At 35.6% G+C, this 19,164-nt stretch overlaps 1 pseudogene; it reads left to right on the top strand.

The window, feature by feature from the left end:
- The window catches only part of LOC123246444, a 57,194-nt pseudogene that overhangs the window by 36,301 nt on the left and 1,729 nt on the right, over positions 1 to 19,164 (top strand).

Genomic DNA, 19,164 nt, shown 5'->3' with positions numbered 1-19,164 from the left:
ACTTTGCTAAAGTTGTTGATTATTTCTACAAGCTTCTTAGTTGATTCTCTAGGATTTTTTAAGTAGACCATCATATCATCTGCAAAGAGTGATAGCTTAGTCTCCTCCTTGTCTATTTTGATACCTTCAATTTCTTTTTCTTCTCTAATTGCAACTGCTAGTGTTTCTAGTACTATGTTGAATAATAGAGGTGATAATAGGCAAACTTGTTTTACTCCTGATCTTATTGGGAAGGCTTCTAATTTATCCCCATTGCATATGATGTTTGTTGATGGTTTTAGGTATATACTGTATATTATTATTAGGAAGGGTCCTTCTATTCCTATACTTTTCAGTGTTTTCAATAGGAATGGATGCTGTATTTTGTCAAAGGCTTTTTCAGCATCTATTGAGATGATCATGTGATTTTTGTTTATTAGACTGTTGATGTGGTCAATTATGTGGATGGTTTTCCTAATGTTGAACCAAACTTGCATTCCTGGTATAAATCCCACCTGATCATGGTGGATGATCTTCTTTATTACTTGCTGGAGTCTCTTTGCTAGTATTCTATTTAAGATTTTTGCATCTATGTTCATTAGGGAGATTGGTCTGTAGTTTTCTTTCTCTGTTTTTGATCTCCCTGGCTTTGGAATCAGTACCATATTTGTGTCATAAAAGGAATTTGGTAGTACTCCTTCTTTGCTTATCATATCAAATAATTTGTATAGTATTGGGATTAGTTGCTGTTTGAATGTCTGATAGAATTCACTTTTGAATCCATCAGGCCCTGGCGATTTTTTCTTAGGGAGTTCTTTGATGGCTTGTTCAATTTCTTTTTCTGATATGGGATTATTTAGGTATTCTATTTCTTCTGCTGTTAATCTAGGCAGTTTATATATTTGTAAATATTCATCCATATCTCCTAAATTGTTATATTTATTGCCATATAATTGGGAAAATAGTTTTTAATGATTGCCTTAATTTCCCCTCCATTAGAGGTGAGGTCTCCCTTTTCATCTTTGATACTTTCAATTTGGTTTTCTTCTTTCCTTTTTTTTATTAGATTGATCGGTACTTTGTCTATTTTATCTGTTTTTTCAAAGTACCAGCTTCTAGTCTTATTTATTAATTCAATAGTTCTTTTACTTTCAATTTTATTAATTTCTCCCTTGATTTTTAGTATTTCTAATTTAGTTTTCATCTGGGGATTTTTAATTTGCTCGCTTTCTAATTTTTTGAGTTGCATGCCTAATTCATTAATCTCTGCCCTCCTTAATTTGTTAGTATATGCACTCAAGGATATAAATTTCCCCCTGAGTACTGCCTTGGCCGCATCCCATAGAGTTTGGAAGGATGTCTCATCATTGTCATTTTCTTCAATGAAATTATTGATTGTTTCTATGATTCCTTCTTTGACAAATTGGTTTTGGAGAATCATATTATTTAATTTCCAATTAGTTTTTGATTTTCCTATCCAGGTGCCCATACTAATTATTACTTTTATTGCACTATGATCTGACAAGGTTACATTTATTATTTCTGCTCTTTTCCATTTGTTTGCAATGATTCTATGCCCTATAACATGGTCAATCTTTGTGAATGTGCCATGTGCAGCTGAAAAGAAGGTGTATTCCTTTTTGTCCCTATTTATTTTTCTCCACATATCAATTAAATCTAATTTTTCTAGGACTTCATTCACCTCTCTTACCTCTTTCTTATTTATTTTTTGGTTTGATTTATCTAGATCTGACAGAGGAATATTTAGATCTCCCACTAGTATGGTTTTACTATCTATTTCCTTCTTGAGCTCTGCCAGTTTCTCCTTTATGAATTTGGATGCTATGCCACTTGTTGCATACATATTGAGCAGTGTCATTTCCTCATTGTTTATACTGCCTTTAATCAGGATGTAATGACCTTCCCTGTCTTTTTTAATCCTATCTATTTTTACTTTGGCTTTGTCAGAAATCATAATAGCTATTTCTGCCTTCTTTTTCTCATTTGACAGCCAAAAGATTTTGCTCAAGCCCTGAACCTTAAACTTGTGTATGTCCACTCATCTCATATGTGTTTCTTGTAGACAACATATGGTAGGATTTTGGTTTCTAATCCACTCTGCTATTTGCTTCCGTTTTATGGGCGAGTTCATCCCATTCACATTCAGAGTTATAATCATCAGTTGTGCATTGGCTGACATTTTCGTATCCTCCCCTATTCCTACCCCTTTTTTCTTATACTATTTCCTTTTAAACCAGTGGTTTGGTATTGAGCCTCTATCCCTTATCCCCTCCCTTGATTAACTTCCCTTTCTACCCCCTCCCTTATTTTTCCCCCTCTTTTTGTTTTTAAAGGCCTTATGAATTCCCTCCCCCTTCTTCTCCCCTCCCTTTTTTTGACCTCCCCACTCCCCTGCTCCCCTTGGTTTATCCCTTCTGACTTTCTCAGAAGGGTTAGATAAGAGTTTTATGTCCCAATGGATAATATAGCTACTCTTCCCTCTCCAGGTTGATTACACTGAGAGTAAGGTTTGATTATTACCTCTTAATGCTCTCTTCCTCTCCTTCTTATAATAGTATTTGTCCCCTCTCCTTCCCATGCCCTCTTTGTGTGTAATAGAATATCCTATTTTTCTTATTCAGTCAAGTTTCTCTTTCTGTCCCCTGCTATTCACCCCCTCTTTCCCGTCCCCCATGTCATCTTAGTTCATGTAGTGTTCTATCCTCACCCTGTGAATTATTCTTCTGATTACTATAATAGTGAATACTATAATAGTGAATAGAGTTCACTACAGAGAATTATACATAACTTTTCTCTACATAGGAATACAGATAATTAGATCTCACTGAGGCCCTTAAAAAGGTAAATTTAAAATTATAAGTTTTCTTTCTTTCCCCTCTGTTTCTTATTTACCTTTTCATGTTTCTCTCGATTTTTGTGGTTGGATATCAAACTTTCCATTTAGCCCTGGTCTTTTCTGTGCAAATACTTGGAATTCTTCAATTTTGTTGAATGCCCATACTTTCCCCTGGAAATATATAGTCAATTTTGATGGGTAGTTGATCCGTGGTTGCAGGCCCAGCTCTCTTGCTTTTCTGAATATCATATTCCAAGCCTTGCGATCTTTTAGCGTGGAGGCTGCCAGATCCTGTGTGATCCTGATTGCTGATCCTTGATGTTTTAATTGTCTCTTTCTGGCTTCTTGTAAGATTTTTCCTTTTGCTTGGAAACTCTTGAATTTGGCAATTATATTTCTGGGCATTTTCTTATCTGGATCAAATGTCGCGGGTGTTCTATGGATCCTTTCAATGTCTATATTGCCCTCTTGTTGTAGGACTTCAGGGCAATTTTGCTGAATAATTTCTCTTAGTACGGAGTCCGTGCTCTGCGCCCTGTGTCTGCTCTCTGCGCCCTGCTCCCACGCTCAGATTTTGTGTACGTTCTTTAGCTTTTCGGGGTCCTAAATCTTGCTGCTCTCAGGAACAGGCCCCGGAGCTGCCAATGACTCGATGGGTGCCCCAAACTTGCTCCATTTCTTTTTAGCTGGCTTTGGCGCTATTGGTGTTGTGTGTGGAGGCGGTGGGGGTGGGGTGGTTGCTCAGCCCACGATTTAGTGAGAGCTGTTTCACCCCTTTATAGCATGGAAATGCCCCGATTCCACGTACCTTCCATGCTGTGCCCTGTTGTGGGGTTCTTCCATTCGTCTGGACTTGTTTTTATGTCCCCTTGAGGAGTTTTGTGTGTTTCAGTCAGGAGAGGTTAAGAGCTGCTTCTTACTCTGCCACCATCTTAACCCGGAACTCATCTAGTAACTTTTTGATACTGAATTTGAACTCAAGTCTGTGATTCCATGTCACTTGCTGCAAAACTACTACTTCACAGCATAGCTATATCAAGTAAGGATAGTTACATAATTTGCAGAATCAGTCTATTAGGGTATTTTGTTTTATAAACCAAAACATCCAAGTTATTGAGGCAAGAATTTAATTTTAGACAAAAATTCTTGGAAATAGTAGAAAGCAGTCTAGAAAAAAGTAGATATTGAATAACATTGCATAACATATAACAAGTTCCAAAAGACAAACATTAAGTATGACATTAAGACTCCAAGATAACACCAAGGGACTCAGGGGAAAAAAATACTATCCATAGCCAAAGAAGTGTTGCAGTCTGATTTTAGATCAAAGCATTCTGTTTTTCAATTTATATCCTTTGTTATTTTTTAATGTATGTGTGTTATGTGTCTTCTGTTAAGACATAAAGAATATGGAAACATGAATTTCATGAAAGCAATAGTATAACCTATATCAGACAATATAAAGCTTCTAGGAAGAAAGAGGAAGGAGAGAGAGAAAAAATATGATTTTCAAAATGTCAGAATACAATTGTCAAAAAATGTGTTTCTACATTTAATTGAAAAAATTATTTTTATAGATGACATCATACACAAATTAAAGCAGCAAGCACAAAAAGTATAGCTTATATATTTTTGTATATGTAGTATCTTTTCTTTTTTCTTTGATATCTTTGAAAATAGACATAATTATTGTAACCATGGGTCAAAAGATATGTATATTTTAGTAACATATCCTAATATTATAAATTATTCCATAAGAGATAACAAAATGGACACTTGTGAGGGACACTATGAATATCTCTATGAACTGACACTGAATAAAGTAAGCAGAAATAGAAGAATATTTTATACAGTGACATTATAAATTAAAAGAATTGAAAGAATTTAGACCTCAAATCAATACAAAAATATATTGCCAGTCCAGAAGACTAATGATGAAACATGCCACCTACCTCCAGACACAAAGGTGATGGATTTAAAATGCAAAATTAAATGTAACAATGGCCACTCTATTGCTTGAAGTCCAAGGATGTTTTATGTTACCCCTACCCAAAGATTTTTCAAAATTGGTTTGTTTGTTTGTTTTTTTTAACCTTTCTCTTCTTCTTAAAATTAGTACTAAGTATCTATTCCATGGCAAAACAGTGATAAGGGCTAGTCAATTGGAGTTAAGTGACTTGCCTAGGATCACACAGTGACAATGTCTGAGGCCAGATTTGAACCTAAGAATTCTCATCACTAGACCTGGCTCTGTAACCATTAAGCCAGTGGTTCCCAAACTCTTTTGGCCTACCGTCCCCTTTCCAGAAAAAATATTACTTAGTGCCCCCTGGAAAATATGAAACTATTTATTGAACTCAGAAAAGAATGTAATACAAAAAAAGTGGGGCCATCACCGCCTCATTGATTGCTGCAGCATCCACCAGGGGGCAGTGGTGCCCACTTTGGGAATCACTGCATTAAGCCATTTAGCTACTTCTCTCTAACACTCTTTAAGTGAGTATATATTATCTACAAATAGTTAGATTCTCTACGAAAAGATCAAATCCGCATTGATGCTATATATTCCATTGTAGGAGGAGCAATTAGCACTTGAATTAAAGGAATATTTACTTCAAAAGTATACTTACAAACATACCAACTCCTCTAACATGTGGACTTAATCCTCCCCCATACCTCCTCAGTCTTTGGGAAGGGGAAAGGATTGAGTTCACAGCAAAGTAGTTTTTATATAGCACATTCCCAGTACCATGTCCAAAGCCTTTGTCTCAAGTCCCAGGTATCCTGACTTTTCGGAGCTTCCATGACAGGTTGACTGGATACAACAGTCCTCTTGAAATACAGATTCCAAGAACATCATGGTCCAGCTTTCCAAGTCTAGTGGGGCCCACCATCCCCAAAAGCTAAGGAAAAGAAAAGAAATAGAACAGAAACAACCACCTCTGAGGCCATTTCTCAGAACTGTGATAAAAGAAGGAAGAGGAGAAAGAAGTCCTTAAACTTTCACCAGTTCAGTTAGAGGCAATCACATAGTTGATAAACTATGTATGATCTTCAGTCTCTGGAAGCAACAGGCAAGGAAGAAGATATGTGGGAAAGAAAACCACCTGTCTCAGTCTAGTCAGTTTTAATGATGCAACATGTGGTAGAGGATCTCAGTGAACCAGAGTATCTCCAATATTTGTCAGTCTGGGCATGCACAAATAAGTCTCCTTACATATGTAATAGCATTATTTCTAACTCTAGCATTTGCAGTTTAAATATATCCAATTGTTGAAAAAATTAAGAACTGTAAGTACAGAAAAGGCATCATTTTCCTTTCTTTGATCTTTTTTGGGGATATGCCTATTCTCCCACATTTAGGAAATGATTTTTCCTTGAGTACATTTAAAAAAAATTTTAAATACATGTAGAAACTATTTTTGACAATTATTTTCTGACATTTTAAGATTCATATTTTCTCCTTCTGTAACTTCTCTACCTCCACTACTGAAAATGGTAAATACTCTGATATAAGTTATACCAGGGCTTTCATGTAATATATATTTCCATATTGCTCATGTCATGATCGAAGACACATTATACATATAATAAAAATTTCACGAAGGTAGAGGATGGCTCGCCCAAAACTATTAAAAGAAAACTGTGGGTAGTAGAGATATATGTATAATGATAGAGATGTGTATCTGTCTATGATCTCCTCAACTGCAGTTAGCTGGGAAGAAACACCTACTTCTCTCACCCTGTAAAAATTCTTCCTTTGGTTGTGGATAGCATCTTTTTTTTTTCATGAGTTCCTTATGATTATCTTGGAAACTTACTTTGCTGATAATGGTTTAATCCTTCAACAGTTGATCATTGTATAATATTTCTGGTACTATATGCATTGTTTTTCTGGTTCTGATCACTTTACTTTAAATCACTTCTAATATGTTTCTCCAGGTTTTTCTGAACTCATTTTGTTCTTCATTTCTCATGGTATAATAGTATACCTTTAAAACCATAAACCACAATTTCCATTCCCTAAGAGATAGACAACCCCTCAGTTTCCAATTCTTTGCTACTATAAAAAGATCCGCTAAAATATTTTGATATAAATAGATCATTATCCTTTATCTCTGATTGCTTTAGGATACAGCTCCAATAGTAGTATTGCTGGGTCAAAGCGTATGCACAGTTTTATGACTCTATGAGCATGGTTCCATATTGCTATTAGAATCTGTTCCCCTAAACTTCAATTCCCAGCATTCCACTTTCCTTCTCACATTACATGTTGATGTAGGAAGAATATATAAGTTTTGTGTAGCCCCTCCTTTCACTCTTCCTGTGATTGTGTTTTCTGGAGGTGGTGTGAGGTGAGAGGCAGAAGAGTTTTACTCATGTGGCTTACTTTTTGCTATATAATTAGGTTTTTATACTTCTATTTCCTTTTTATTCCTTCTACTTCAAGTGATTATTAATAAATTTTATAAAATTAATACTTGGAGTTATGGGACATTAATTTAAATCTTACACTTTCCAGAAATGTTATCAGTTCACAGTTCCACCAATGGTTTATTAGTGTCTCAGTTTTCCTATATGCCTTCTAATATTTATCCTTTTTGTGCATGTTGGCCAATCTGATAGATGTGAGGTAGACTGAGTTGTTTTAGTTTGAAATTCTCCAATCAATAGTGATTTGGAACATTTCCTCTTATAACAATAGTGTAATTTCTCCCTTTGAGAACTACCTGTTCATATCAATTGACCATTTTACTTTTGTTTTTATTATATATTTAGTAATCACCACAACTAAGAAAAAATATTTATTAAAAAATACACAAAAATATGTGCAAAGCCAGAAACTCCACACTGTCTAAAATTTGTTTAAAAATATGTGTTATATATGTATGCAAATGTAAACATCCTCTGTTTTTGAGTTACCTTTGGATTTGTTTTACTTGAATACTTTTTTCCTCTTGATTTTGTGGCTATTATTTTTAAATATAATAATGGTAGGTATTATTCATCTTCTCTTTTCATCTTTTCATATATTTCCCTTATTTTCTGCATATTTCCAATATTTGTCATTTCTAATAATTCGGTCCATTTCTTTTAAATATCATAATCTATTAAGCCATTTCTCCTGTTTGTTGTATTTATTTTTTCCAGCTATTTTGTCATAACAAAGCTTCCATGAATATTATCATACATACACAGATTTTTGCCCTCCCAATAATGCCCTTAGGAGCAAATCTTGGTAATGGTATCTCTAGATCAATGAGTATGAACATCTTTACAACTCTGAATGTATATTTCCTTCTTGTTTTCTAAAAAAAAATAAAAAGCACAGCTGCTCTAGCAATAAAATATCAGGACTCTCTCCATTTTCCTAACTATATTTAATTTAATCACTTTAACCCATATGGTTCTCAGTTAACATATATTACAATTACCATATTTTGATAGATTTATCTTTAGATAGATGAGATAATCTTTTGCCAGATATACTATAGTCTTTCCAAAAAAAGGCTTTACAGTTTGGTCACACCCAGTGGAAGTTTTATTCCAGTGCCACAGTCCCTGTCAGGGATGCAAACTTATATCCATGCTATTATGAGTATTGAAGAAACACTTTTGTAAATTATTTATGTTCTCTAAGCCATTGTTGTCCCAGCAGAAGTGATGTTTGGATTATTTGTATGCTTACTTTTAGATGTTCTATTAATCTCACACAGAGATATGGGAGGTCTCCAGATATCTATCTTATTTAACTTACCAAGAGTCTATTCATCTCAATACCTTTCTTATTTATTTTTACGGTTAGATTTATCTAGTTCTGAGAGGAGAAAATTAGTGTCTTCCACTATTATTTTGTTATTTATCTATTTCCATCTGTATCTTATTTAGCTTTTCTTTTAAAACTCTGGGTGCTATAGCTCTTGGTGCATACAGATCCAATATTGATATATTTCCTAATGCATAATACCACCTCCAACATAATATAGTTAACCAGTTCGTCCCTTTCAAGCATATCCATTTAGTCTCAATTCTGCCAGAAATGACTGATATCTCCTACCATCCCTGAATTAGCTAAGGCATAGTATAGTCCTCCTCTTCACCTTCACTTTATTTGTGTCTCTCATTTTCAATAAGATAATTCATGTTTTCTTGTTTTTCATTCCTTTGATTCTGCTTTATTGTCTCTTGATTTCTCATGAAAACATTAGTTTCTAGATAGTGAATTCTTATTTTTAAGATCTGATTTTCCTCTGTTAGTTGTTGGTTCACCTTTTTCAATTGGCCTATTTATTCTTGCATTACTTTCATGTCTCTTTCCCACTTTCCCTCTGCCTCTCTTAATTGGTTATTGAAGTCTTTTTGAGCTCTTCCTGAATCTGTGTCCAATCCATATTTTTCTTTTTGACTTCGCATGTGTTTCCTTTGCTTTTACTGTCCCCTTCTGTGTCTGTACCTTGCTATTTGTCTCCATAAAAATTCTTTAGAATTAGGTACTTTTTGTTGTTTGCTCATTTTTCCTATTTAATTATAGGTAGTATCTGTTTTCTGGGAAGTTGGGGTACCCTATTAAACTTCAGTCCTTCCTTGATGTTATTCTCAGTTATTTTCTGGGTTTTTACTAGTTTTAGCTCTTGGAGGATAATGTGATGGTCTGAGGGCTAAGAGCCCTGAAAGTCCCCTCTCCTTGCTGAATCCATTGACCCTTGAGATGCTGATGGCTTTAGGACTTGCCTCAGGCTTGGCCATAAGCTTTTTTATTTTTAATTTTTTTAACATTTAATAATATTTATTTTTTAGAAAAGTTGACATGGTTACATGATTGATGCTCTTACTTTCCATTTCACCCCCTGACCTCCCCCCACCATAGCTGAGGCACATTTCCACTGGTTTTAACATGTGTCATTGATCAAGACCTATTCCATATTATTGATAGTTGAACTGGGGTGGTCCATAGAGTCTACATGCCCAATCATGTCCTCCTCAACCCATGTGTTCAAATAGTTGTTTTTCTTCTGTGTTTCCACTGCTGCAGTTCTTCCTCTGAATGTTGGTAGTGTTCTTTTCCATAAATCCCTCAGAATTGTCCAGGGTCATTGCATTGCTGCCAGTACAGAAGTCCATTACATTTGATTTTACCACAGTGAATTGGTCTCTGTGTAAAATGTTCTTCTGGCTCTGCTCCTTTCACTCTGCATCAATTCCTGGAGGTCTTTCCATTTCACATGGAATTCCTCCAGTTTATTATTCCTTTGAGCACAATAGTATTCCATCACCAACATATACCACAATTTGTTCAGCCATTCCCCAATTGAAGGGCATAACCTCTTTTCCAGTTTTTTGCCACCACAAAAAGCACAGCTATAAATATTTTCATAGAAGGCTGTTTATCTATGATCTCTTCGGAGTACAAACCCAACAATGGTGTGGCTGGATCAAAGGGCAGGCATTCTTTTATAGCCCTTTGAGGATAGTTCCAAATTGCCAGCCAGCATGGTTGGATAAGTCCACAACTCCACCAACAATGCATTAATGTTTCAATTTGGCCACATCCCCTCCAACATTCATTACTCTCTCTTTCTCTCATTTTAGCCAATCTGCTAGGTGTGAGGTGATACTTCAGAGTTGTTTTGATTTGCATTTCTCTAATTATTAGAGATTTAGAACACTTTCTCATGTGCTTATTGATAGTTTTGATTTATTGATCTTAAAATTGCCTATTCATGTCCCTTACCCATTTATTGATTGGGGAATGGCTTCATTGTTTATATAATTGATTTAACTCCTTGTATATTTGAGTTATTAGACCCCTGTCAGAGTATTTTGTTATAAAACTTTTTTTCCCAATTTATTGTTTCCCTTCTGATTTTGGTTGCATTGATTTTGTTTGTACAAAAGCCTTTTAATTTAATATAATCAAAATAATTTATTTTACAATTTGTAATTTTCTCTAACTCTTGCTTGGTTTTAAAATCTTTCCTTTCCTAGAGATCTGACAGGTATACTATTCTGTGTTCACTTAACTTATTTATAGTTTCCCTCCTTATATTCAAGTCATTCACCCATTCTGAATTTATCTTGGTGTAGGTCATGAGATGTTGATCTAAACCTAATCTCTCCCATATTGTTTTTCCAAATTTCCCAACAGTTTTTGTCAAATAGTGGATTTTTGTCCCAAAAGTTGGGCTATTTGGGTTTTTCATACACTGTCTTGCTGATGTCACTTACCCCAAGTCTATTCCACTGATCCTCCCTTCTGTCTCTTAGCCAGTACCATAATGTTTTAATGACTGCTGCTTTATACTATAGTTTAATATCTGGTACTACTATGCCACATTCCTTCACATTTCTTTCATTATTTCCCTTGATATTCTTAATCTTTTGTTATTCCAAATGAACTTTGTTATAGTTTTTTCTAATTCAGTAAAAAAGATTTTTGTAGTTTGATAGGTATGGTGCTAAATAGGTTAATTTAGGTAGAATGGTCATTTTTATTATGTTAGCTCATACTATCCATGAGCAATCAATGTTTTTGCAATTGTTTAGATCTAGTTCTAATTGTTTGGAAAGTGTTTTGTAGTTGTTTTCATATAATTCCTGTGTTTGTTTTGGTAGATAGATTCCTAAGTATTTTATATTGTCTAAGGTGATTTTAAATGGGGTTTCCCTTTCTACCTCTTGCTGCTGTGATGTGTTGGAAATATATAGAAATGCTGATGATTTATGTGCATTTATTTTGTATTCTGCAACTTTGCTAAAATTGTTGATTATTTCTACAAGCTTCTTAGTTGATTCTCTAAGATTTTTTAAATAGACCATCATATCATCTGCAAAGAGTGATAATTTAGTCTCCTCCTTGCCTATTTTAATACCTTCAATTTCTTTTTCTTCTCTAATTGCTACTGCTAGTGTTTCTAGTACAATATTAAATAAGAGAGGTGATAATGGGCATCCTTGTTTCATGCCTGATCTTATTGGGAAGGCTTCTGATTTATCCCCATTGCATATGATGCTTGTTGATGGTTTTAGATATATACTGTTTATTATTTTTAGCAAAGACCTTCTATTCTTATAATTTCTAATGCTTTCAGTAGGAATGGGTATTGTATTTTGTGAAAAGCTTTTTCAGTATCTATTGAGATAATCATGTGGTTTTTGTTGATTTGCTGGTTGATATGGTCAATTATGTGAATGGTTTTCCAAATGTTGAACCATCCTTGCATTCCTGGTATAATTCCCACCTGATCATAAAGAATAACCCTCTTAGTCACTTGCTAGAGTCTTTTTGCTAATATTCTATTTATGATTTTTGCATCTATGTTCATTAGGGAGATTTGTCTGTAGTTTTCTTTCTCTGGTTTTGATCTACCTGGCTTTGGGATCAGTACCATATTTGTGTCATAAAAGGAATTTGGTAGGACTCCTTCTTTGCTTATTATATAAAATAATTTGTACAGTATTGAGATTAGTTGCTGTTTGAATGTCTGATAGAATTCACTTTTGAATCCATCAGGCCCTGGCGATTTTTTCTTAGGGAGTTCTTTGATGGCTTGTTCAATTTCTTTTTCTGATATGGGATTATTTAGGTATTCTATTTCATCTGCTGTTAGTCTAGGCAATTTATATTTTTGTAAATATTCATCCATATCTCCTAGATTGCTATATTTATTGCAATATAATTGGGCAAAATAGTTTTTTAATGATTGCCTTAATTTCCCCTTCATTAAAGGTGAGGTCTCCCTTTTCAGCTTTGAAACTGTCAATTTGGTTTTCTTCTTTCCTTTTTCTTTATTAGATTGACCAATACTTTGTCAATTTTATCTGTTATTTTCAAAATACCAGCTTCTAGTCTTATTTATTAATTCAATATTTCTTTTACTTTCGATTTTATTAATTTCTCACTTGATTTTTAGTATTTCTAATTTAGTTTTCATCTGGGGATTTTTAATTTCCTCTCTTTCTAGTTTTTTATGTTGCATGCCCAATTCATTGAAATCTGTCCTCCCTAATTTGTTAATATATACACTCAAGGATATAAATTTCCCCCTGAGTACTGCCTTAGCTGTATCCCACAGAGTTTGGAAGGATGTCCCATCATGGTCATTCTCTTCAGTGAAATTATTGACTGTTTCTAGGATTTCTTCTTTAACTAATTTGTTTTGTATAATCATATTATTTAATTTCCAATTAGTTTTTGATTTGCCTGTCCAGGTGCCCTTACTAATTATTCTTTTTATTGCATTATGATCTGAGAAGTTTACATTTATTATTTTTGCTCTTTTGCATTTGTTTGTGATGTTTCTATGCCCTATTACATGGTCAATCTTCGTGAATGTACCATGTGCAGCTGAAAAGAAGGTGTATTCCTTTTTGACCCTATTTGTTTTTCTCCACATATCTATTAAATCTAATTTTTCTAGAATTTCATTTACTTCTCTTATCTCTTTCTAATTTATTTTTTGGTTTGATTTATCTAGATCTGAAAGAGGAATATTTAGATCTCCCACTAGTATGGTTTTACTATCTATTTCCTTCTTGAGCTCTGCCAGTTTCTCCTTTAGGAATTTGGATGCTATACCATTTGGTGCATACATGTTGAGTACTGTTATTTTCTCATTGTCTATACTGACTTTTATCAGGATATAATTATCTTCTCTGTCTCTTTCAGTCATATCTATTTTTACTTTGGTTTTGTCAGAAATCATGATTGCCACGCCTGCGTTCTTTTTCTCATTTGAAGCCCAAAAGATTTTGCTCCAGCCCTTGACCTTAAACCTATGTATGTCCACCCACCTCATAGGTGTATCTTGTAGCAAACATATGGTAGGATTTTGGTTTGTAATCTGCTCTGCTATTTGCTTCTGTTTTATGGGTGAGTTCATCCCATTTGCATTCAGAGGTATAATTATCAGTTATGTATTTGCTGACATTTTAGTATCTTCTCCTAGTTCTACCCCTTCTTCTTAAACTATTTCCTTTTAAACCAGTGGTTTGTTTTAAGCCAGTAACCCTTGTCCCCTCCCTTGATTTACTTCCCTTTCTACCCCCTCATCATTCCCCTTTTTTATATTTAAGGCCTAATGAATTCCCTCCCCCTTCGGCTCCCCTCCCTTTTTTGACCTCCCCACTCCCCTGCTCCCCTTGGTTTATCCCTTCTGACTTTCTCAGTAGGGTTAGATAGAGTTTTATATCCCAATGGATAAAGCTACTCTTCCCTTTCAGGGTTAATTACACTGAGAGTAAGGTTTAAATATTACCTCTTAATGCTCTCTTCCTCTCCTTCTTATAATAGTATTTATCCCTTCCCCTTTCCATGCTGTCTTTGTATGTAATGGGATATCCTATTTTTCTCATTCATTCAAGTTTCTCTTGGTGTCCTCTACTATTCACCACCCTCTTTCCCACCCCCATATTATCTTAGACCATTTAGGATTCCAACCTCTCCCTATGAATAATTCTTCTAATTACTATAATAGTGAATACTATAATAGTGAATAGAGTTCCTTACAGAGAATTATACATAACATGTTTCCATATAGGAATACAAATATTTAGATCATATTGAAGCCCTTAAAGAGGCAAATTTTTTAAAAAATAAGAGTTTTCTTACTTTCCCTTCTGTTTCTTATTTACCTTTTCATGTTTCTCTTGATTTTTGTGTTTGGGTATCAAACTTTCCATTTAGTTCTAGTCTTTTCTGTGCAAATACTTGGAAATGTTCTGTCTTGTTGAATGCCCATACTTTCCCCTGGAAGTATATAGTCAGTTTTGATGGGTAGGTGATCCTTGGTTGTAGACCCAGCTCTCTTGAATCTCTGAATATCATATTCCAAGCCTTGTGGTATTTTAGCGTGAAGGCTGCCAGATCCTGTGTGATCCTAATTGGTGCTCCTTGATATTTGAATTGTCTCTTTCTGGCTTCTTGTAAATTTTTTCTTTTACTTGAAAGTTCTTGAATTTGGCTATTATATTCCTGAGGGTTGTCTTTTCAGGGTCTAGTGTAGAGGGTGATCTATGGATCCTTTCAATGTCTATATTGCCCTCTTGTTGTAAAACTTCAGGGCAATTTTGCTGAATAATTTCTTTTAGTATGGAGTCCAAGTTTCTATTAATTTCTGCTTTTTTAGGAAGACCAATGGTTCTCAAATTGTCTCTTCTAGACCTGTTTTCTTGATCTGTCAATTTCTCATTGAAGTATTTCATGTTTCCTTCTATTTCATCAGTCTTTTGACTTTGTCTCATTTGTTCTTGCTGTCTTGAGAGATCATTGGCTTCTACTTGCCCAATTCTAGCCTTTAGAGACTGGTTTTCCTTTTCAATCTGGTCATTTCTGGTCTTTAATTTATTTACCTCACTTTCCATTTTGGAAATTCTGCCTTTTAAACTGTTATTTTCTTGCCTGATATCTTCTGTCTTTCTCATAATCTCAGATTTGAACTCTTCAAGACCTTGTGACCAGTTTTCATTTTTGGGGGAAGGTTTGGATATGGTTACTTGTTTGTTCTCCTCTGCTGTTTGCTCTGTTGTCTGGATATTTTCTGTGCAAAAGTAGAGTGTTAAAAGTTTCTTCTTGATCTTTCTCTTCTGGGGATGGATTGCCATTGTGAGCCAAGTGCCCTCTCAGCTTTATCTTCACACCCATGGTCTGACCTCTTTAGGCTCCTGAGGTTTCAGGTCTAGCTGTTCTCAGGGTCATGCCTCCTGGGGGCCCCCTTGCTCATTCCTCTGCCTGAAGCTCCTTTAACAGGCTCAGGGCACTGCTTCCACAGTTGTGCACCCTTCTGTGCTGGGTCCCCACTCAAGGTCTGGGCCTGCACTCAGGATCCATGTTCTCACCTGCTCTCAGGGTCTGTGTTCAAAGTCCATGTGTTCTTTAGCTTCTTGGTGTCTTAAGTCTTGCTGCTTTTAGGAGCAGGCTCTGGTGAGCTGCCAATGACTTAATGGGTGCCCCAAACTTGCTCAAACTCTTTTGTGCTGGCTTTGGCACTGTAGGTGGTATAGGGGGGAAGGGGATTGCTCAGCTCATGTTTTATTGAGAACTATTTCACCCTTGGAAATGCCCCAATCCTACGTACCTTCAATGCTGCTCCCTGTTATGGGGTCCTTTCATTCGTCTGGATTTGTTTTTATGTCTTCTTGAGGAGTCCTATATACATGGGTTAGGAGAGGTCAAGAAGCTGCTTTTTATTCTGCTGCCATCTTAACCTGGAAGCTCTTGGCCATAAGCTTTTGATCTCACTCTGAACTTGATCAAGTCAGGGCTGAATCAATTCTAGCCCCATGCTTAGAATAAATTTTTTGGTCTCACTGTGTACTTGATCCTATCAGGCACACCTTTGATTACTCTGTCCTGGAGTTCTGCCCTTAGTTTTGGGCAAAAAGACATGTGGGAGGGTGCTATGAACTGTGTCCCCCCCAAACTGTGAAGTATGTCCTCATTCCAAGCCCAGACTTGGATTCCTGTCTTCAATCTGGGCCCACACAGATCATCCCACTTCAGCCCAGACTGCCCTGGGGTAGGACTCTGCACTTTTTCACAGGTTGAAATTTCAAGGGATGTTGTTTGGCTCATACCATCATTTGCCCAGGAAGGTTCTCAAAATCTGAATGTTGGCTTGGCCTTAGGTTACAAACCTGTGACTGCATATGTGGGGTGAGGAGATGTGGTTTGCTCTTGGCTTGCTTTTCCTTCCTTGCTACAGCCTCTTGCTGACTCTGCTCTCTTCTCACCCCAGTGCCCCAGATGTTATCTGCCTACCTTTTGTGTTTTCTTTTCTTGAAATTTGTTTCATTCTGTCTCCTTATTAGTTCTTTCACTCCTGTATTCCTTTTGTGGCAATATTTTAATCTTGGTCAGAGAAGATTCTATGTGTCTCTCATTTTCAATGTGTTTCTTATAAACAACATAGTGTCACATCCTGGATCTTTTCTGCCACTCACTTTCTTCTCATGCATGAATTCATCCCATTAAATTCAATGTCAGTTACTAGTTGTGCATTTCTATCTACTCCATTCTACTTCACTGTTTGTCCTCTTCTTCCTTTCTGTCATATGCCTCTTCAGATGTCCAATTTCCTTTGACCAATACCTCTCCTATTCACATCCTTTTTCTAAAGCTTCCCTTTTCCATTTCCCTTGCCCACCTAATTCCCAATTGACCCATCTTTCAAAAGGTCTCTCACTGCCTTCTTCCTTCTCCTTTACTTTTTAATTCTTATTATGCCCCCTTACCAAAAATTTCTTTCTTATACCTCAATTTTGTGTGTCCTCATATTTCTTGATATGACTTCAGTTTTTAAAATTCCTCCTCTACCTTGTCCTAGGAGTCCCTCCCTCATCTTCTATATTTGACCCCTACTTCCTGATGTACTCAACTCTATGTATTCTTCCTTCCCCTCCCTTTTTTATCCCCTTACCCACTTTTCTCTTATACCATCTTTCCTTTTCTTGTTCCCTCAGTCCCTCAAGAAGAATCATAGGATCTTCTTTATCCCATCCCCCTTCCCTACTGTTTCTCTGTACATTAAGAGCATTTTTATCCTTCTAAAGGTTTTCTCTTTATCCCAGATCTGATGACAGTTGGGTTCTAGTTTGGGCTTAATTTGGGCTTATCCCATTGCATTCTCTTGACCTCATGTCTTACAACCATACTGGCTTCTTTATAATACTCAGACAATGACATTTTGAGGGGCCATAAATTACATACCTGAATCAAACAGTTTAACCTTTTGGGTTGCTTATAATTACTCTTTCATTACCTTTGTATACTTGTTATAGATCAAATAGTCTGCAGTATTACCCCCCACCCCCAAGTTGAAAGTCCTTTAGGTCATTAAATATCCATTTTTTTCTCTTTATAGTTATACTCTTTTTTGCTGGATATGTTATTCTTGGTTATAAGCCAAGTTCTTTTACTCTATAAATGTTGTGTTCCATATCCTGCATTCTTTTAATGTTGAGGCTAAGTCCTGTGTAATTCTAACTATAACTTCACTGACATTACGTTTTTTTTTTATTGTTGCTTTTCATGTTTCGGCTCTTTGAGATGGTGATCAGTTCATTCTTTCAATTTCAATTTTGCCCCTTGATTCTAGAATTTGGGGGCAGTTTTTCCTAATGACATCTCTAATTATGATGTATAATTTGTTTTAAATCATAACTTTCCAGAAATACAACTATTCTTATATTATTTCTCCTTGATCTATTTTTCTAGGTCAGTTGTTTTGGTGATGTTTTATATTATCATCTATTATTTATTTCTTTTGATTTTTCTTCATTATTTCTTTTTGTCTTAGGAAATAATTAGCTACCCCTTATCCAGTTCTAGTTCTTAATACATTGTGTTCTGTAAGTTTCTGGAACTCTTTTTCTATTTAGATGAATTTTCTTTAATATTTTTATTTTTTCCTAATTTTTCTTCAGTCTCTCTCATTTGGCTTTTAAGGTCTTAAAAAAAACTTCTTCTAGAGACTCTTTTTCACCTTATGGTCATTTATTGTGTTTCTTTACTATTTTTTAAGTAGATATTTTTATACTCCTCTTGAGTTTGACCAGAGATCTTCTCTGTACCTATAATTGCTATCAGTAGTTGCATTCTTTCTCCTTTACTCATTTTGGTTTAAATTTATAAGTTGTCTTTAATTTTAGTAACTATCAGAGACTTAATTATTGACTTTTTCTAGAGTCTCAGGGTTTCTATTGTGTTATATGTTATCTCAGGTTTCAGGATTTTTTGGTATTTTTTTCCTGAGTTCTAAATAACATAGAATTTTTATAGTCTAGAATCAAATGTACTCCCTATCCCTTCCTCAAATCCCAATCTGTGATTGACCTCAGGTACTGCAACCAGGGTATGTGGGCAGTTCTGAAACTGCAAGAACCAGTGAGCCTTCTTCTTTGGCAACTCTGAGGAATCCATTTTCCTGGGAGTGACCACAGCTGATGAGGACTAGTCCCTCACCAATTCACCCTCCTTCCTCATTCTTTCTCTCCTAGTGTTGCAACCCAGGACAGAGGAGGTATCTAGTACACATTTTTCGGGCCTCTAAAATCCCTCATTTATTAGCAATGAGGCTTGGATTCCTGCCCTTCAGGTCTGCCTACCACAGACTTCAAAGTGTCCAGTCCTTCAATTCCTAGCAATGGGCCAGCCAGGGCCTCCAGAGCTGAGTTCCAGATCACATAGCTGATCCAAGAGCCTTCCACCAAGATTCAGATTCTAGTGGTATCCTCAGGGTTGTAGGCTCCCCTCACTCAGCAAACAAGTTGACATTACTAATCTTGCTGCTTTGTGAATTCCCTGTTTGGTCTGTTCCTGTACTCAGGGTGTA

Source organism: Gracilinanus agilis, chromosome 4, assembly GCF_016433145.1.
Source record: "Gracilinanus agilis isolate LMUSP501 chromosome 4, AgileGrace, whole genome shotgun sequence".
NCBI lineage: Eukaryota > Metazoa > Chordata > Mammalia > Didelphimorphia > Didelphidae > Gracilinanus > Gracilinanus agilis.
Note: the sequence above shows the minus strand (reverse complement) of the source record. Positions and strands in the feature narration are given on the sequence as shown.